Below are 4,908 nucleotides of genomic sequence, written 5' to 3' on the forward strand. Positions count from 1 at the left end.
ACTTCTATGGAAATCAATTATATTTCTTTCTAATTCCTTCTTTTTTTCTGCCTGCCTTTGGCAAATTCTTAGATTCTTCTGTGTCTCAGAAGAAATTATAGATTCTTGTAGTCTTTGAAAAGTTTTTGAAAATGTGTATGGGTATTTATGATTGCTATAGATTGCACCATTTAGCAAATAACTTTTGGCAAAATGGGTTGAATACTCTTACTAGTTTTTGTTGGATGGATTAGGATACCATCTTTTCCTTTTATTTGTGTGCGCACAGCAGAAACACAGGTTCGTGCATTTGGTGTTCAACCTGACAATTAACATTGATAAATCTTTTGGAAACGTCAATCCATATCCCCCTTTTCAGTCTCAATATGGTTGAAGGATCTTGCTTTTACTAAGGCTTTTTTGTTCTTAATAGTAAATGGCAACGTGAAAGTGCATATCGCATTTCAATCTTTGCATTCACATCTCCAGTCATTTACCTTTATTATTATTATTATTATTATTTTTGCATCGCTGCATTTGATGTTGTCCATTTTAATGGTTGCCAATTTTGAAGGGAAAAATATGTTCTGGCCAATGAAATTTTTATTTGTTTGTGTGACTTAAAAGCAATCTTTGTTTACCATCTTCTCCTATTTACTCTCTGAACTTTTATCCAATGTGGCCTTACTTATTATTTGTAAAATTTGGTCAAAATAATTTCTTTAGCTCTACAATTAATTCAGATTTAATTGTTGATAACAATTAGTTGCATGATCTGCTGAGAAGTGGAGACCCATAACTCCATCCAATTTGAGAAGTAAACGCGTTTATGTAGTTGTGACGAGTTCTCTTGATTAGGTTACCATGGCCCATAGTAAACCTGGGACATGTTGGGGTTCCAGTGCCTGAAATATAGTGTATTTGTCGGCATGTTCATATGTACAATGTACGTAGTTGGACTCAACTAAATGTATATAGTGTGCAAAAGTATGTAATTTCCTTTTCTATTTTGGTTTCAGGCAAAAATTTCAACCTCGTGACCACGAAGCTTAAGGTGGTTTAATGCCATCATGACATTTTCTTTGGCATGTTGTCTACATGGACAACCCTTGTTATATCTCATTGTAATTCTATAGAGATAACCATTTAGAGAAGGAAATCTTTATGTTTCATATGTTCTTAGAGCAGTCCTAATTCCTTGAGAAATTATCACTTTTAATATCATTTCCCAAGTTCAATTTCTATTTCTAAAGTTGTACTTCATCGTATTCACTAATCAAATCAATTTATGTCTCTCGAGTTCAAATTAATCTTATCTAGTTGAGTTAACTAATTATATTTCTTCGTGAAGTTGAATAAGTAGTCTCCCCTAATTAAATGCATTAAATCATTAGGAATTCAATTAAAGGCTGCAATAATAATAAAAATATATTTCTACCTTTTACCCAACTGTCGTATCTTACTATTTGATCTAAATTTATTACTCACATCTTGATTGTTACAATTCAAAAATTATGAATTCGTGATCATATAATTCAAGCATTAAAAGCAAAAGTAGAATCAATACTTCAATCACTCAACGATGCAAATATCAAGAATTGAAATAGATAGTCAAATTTAGGTTATATCTTTTCTCTCAACTAATAGTTTAATTACTTATCATAGAAGAAGAAGAGCACATAAGTATTTTAGAATACATGATTGGATTTTATGAAAAAAAAGAGAGGATGAATATTTTGTATCAAGAACTCGACTTCACGCTGAAATCTTGAAACCTCAACTTTCTTGATCTCTAATCTTTGTATGTGAAGGAGTTTATTGCAGTTTTTTGTTAGAATAATTTTCTCGTCTACAAGAAAAGTCCTAGTCTTTATAGACATCTACTTGTATTTGAACTTGGCTTTATTTTTGCTAAGTGGGTTGCTTTCTCGTTTCTGTTGCGATTGTGTATTGAATGGTTATTTAAGCCAAAGTTATTGTTAATAAAACTAAGTCATTCAATCCAGCTTTTTGTGTTCCTGTTCTTAGATCAAAATTCCCAACAATCTGGTATCAGAGCCTTCACTGGGCTTGACAAATCAAAGCAGCAGTCTTTGAAATTCTTGCACCAGCATAAAAAATGACTACAGAAGGGAGTTTTATGCAGCCAGCCATTCCTCGCTTTGATGGTCACTATGACCATTGGAGCATGCTGATGGAAAATTTTTTAAGATCTAAGGAATTTTGGGGGTTAGTGGAGCCTGACTATATTGAGCCAGCAAGTGTATCGGTGCAGATAGATGCACAGCGAAAGAAGAATGATGAGATGAAGCTGAAGGACCTAAAATTGAAGAACTATCTTTTCCAGGCGATCGACCGGACCGTTCTTGACACCATTCTCAAGAAGGATACTGCCAAAGATATATGGGATGCCATGAAAAAAAATTAAAAGAAATGCAAGGGTCAAGAGGTCTCATCTTCAAGCTCTCCGCAGAGAATTTGAAACTCTTGAGATGAGATCCGGTGAAAAGGTAACAGAATACTTCTCTAGGGTCATGACAGTGGCCAACGAGATTCGAATTTATGGAGAAGATATGCAGGATGTTAAAGTTGTGGAGCAAATTTTATGCTCTTTAACTAAGAAGTTCAACTATGTTGTATGTTCTATCGAGGAGTCAAAGGACATTGATGCTCTTAAGTTGTTGAGTTACAAAGCTCATTAATAGTGCATGAACGAAAGTTTCAGAGACGTAATGGTGAGGAACAGGCTTTGAAAGTGACATTTGAAAGAAGAAAAGGTCGTGGTCGTGGTACCTACAGAGGAAGAGGAAGAGAGAAAGGTCGAGCAGACTTCAACAAGGCAATTGTGGAGTGTTACCGATGCCATCAACTTGGACACTTTCAGTATGAATGTCCTTCTGGGAACAAAGAAGCAAATTATGCAGAGCTTGATGAGGAAGAAGAAATGCTTTTGATGTCTTATATGGAGTCGTATAAGGCCAGAAGAGAAGATGCATGGTTCCTTGATGCAGGGTGTTCTAATCACATGTACAGGGATCGAACTATGTTCAATGAATTCGATGAAAAATTTTGACATTCGGTAAAATTGGGGAACAACACTAAGATGGATGTGATGGGAAAGGAAAGTGTGAAGCTACTGCTTAATGGAGTCAATCATGTTGTTGCCGAGGTATATTATATTCCAGAATTGAGAAATAATCTCTTAAGCATAGGACAGTTGCAAGAAAGAGGCTTGGCTATTTTGATCAAGGGAGGAATGTGCGAGATATTTCATCCAAAAAGGGTTTGATAATTCAAACCAACATGAGTACCAATCAGATGTTTATCTTGCTGCCTTAGTCTCAAGCTCTCTCTCAAGTACAATCTAATTAGTGCTTTCACACAAGAACTCAAAACTTGTTTCATCTTTAGCATCGAAGGCATGGGCATCTGAGTTACAAGGGTTTGAGAACCTTGCTGTACAAGAACATGGTACGTTGCCTTCCTCAACTCTCTGTCTCAAGTGTGACATGCACTGATTGCATTAACGGGAAGCAACACCGTGACCCTATTCCAGAGAGGAGTACTTGGAGAGCAACTCAGAAGTTGGAACTTATTCATGCAGATATTTTTGGTCCAATCACTCCTACATCTAATAGCGACAAGAGGTACATTTTGTTATTTATTGATGATTATAGTAGAAAAGCATGGGTGTATTTCTTGGAGGAGAAGTCAGAGGCTTTAAATTCTTTTAAATGCTTTAAGACTATGATTGAAAATGAAACAGAGTTATTTGTTAAGTGTTTTCGCACTGATAGAGGAAGAGAATTCAATTCAAATGAGTTCAATGATTTTTGCAAACAAAGTGCTATCAAGAGGCAGTTGATCACCGCTTATACTCCACAACAAAATGGTGTAGCTGAAAGGAAAAATAGAACCGTGATAAATATGGTTCGTTCCATGTTATCCGACAAGAACATTCCCAAGACTTTTTGGCCGGAGACAGTGAACTGGACTATTTATGTCCTAAACAAGTGTCCTACATTAGCAGTCAAGGATGTTACACCAGAGGAGGCTTAGAGTGGAATGAAACCCTCAGTAGATCATTTTCGATTCTTTAGCTGCATAGCACATGTTCATGTTCCAAAAGAAAGGAGGACTAAACTTGATAATAGAAGCATTACTTGTGTGTTATTAGGAGTTAGTGAGGAATCAAAAGGTTACAGGCTTTTCGATCCTGTTGGTAAGAGAGTTGTTGTGAGTAGAAACGTAATTTTTGAAGAAGAAAAGTAATGGGATTGGGATGTGAGTTATGAAAAACAAATAATAGTAGACTTAGAATGGGGTGATGGTGATAGTGAGAATGAAGAAGGGGTGAGTGAAAATGGGAATGGAGAAAATACTGATTGAGAGGTAGGAGAGACTCATGATAAAGGAGTTAGAGAAAAGGAAGATGGTACTAGTGAGGGTGAAGAGAGAGTGAGGGAGTTGAGGCAATCTTGTTAAAGGCAACCTCCTACGTGGATGGGTGATTATGTTAGTGGTGAAGGTCTTTTTGAGGATGAAGTTCATATGGCATTAGTGGTGTCAACTGATCCAGTGTTTTTTGAGGAAGCTGTGAAAAGTGCAAATTGGAGATTGGCCATGGATAGTGAAATTAAATCCATCGAAAAAAATCAAACATGGACACTCACTGTATAGGAAAGAAGTGGGTTTACAAAACCAAATACAATGAGCATGGAAAGATTGATAAGTACAAGGCTCGTTTGGTTGCTAAAAGGTACTCTCAGAAGTGAATGGACTATACAGAAGTTTTTGCACCAGTGGCAAGGATGGATACAGTAAGGATGATTATTGCTCTAGCTGCACAGAAGAATTGGCCGATTTTTCAATTGGATGTTAAGTCGGCTTTTCTCCATGGTGAGCTAAGTGAAGATGTTTATGTGGAAC

General features: G+C 36.2%; 1 pseudogene; it reads right to left on the reverse strand.

Annotated features, from left to right (window-relative positions):
- The window catches only part of LOC111383493, a 17,902-nt pseudogene extending 16,043 nt beyond the window's left edge, over positions 1-1,859 (reverse strand).
- Positions 1,860-4,908: the final 3,049 nt, after the last annotated feature.

Source organism: Olea europaea, unplaced genomic scaffold (genome assembly GCF_002742605.1).
Source record: "Olea europaea var. sylvestris unplaced genomic scaffold, O_europaea_v1 scaffold2703, whole genome shotgun sequence".
Lineage (NCBI taxonomy): Eukaryota > Viridiplantae > Streptophyta > Magnoliopsida > Lamiales > Oleaceae > Olea > Olea europaea.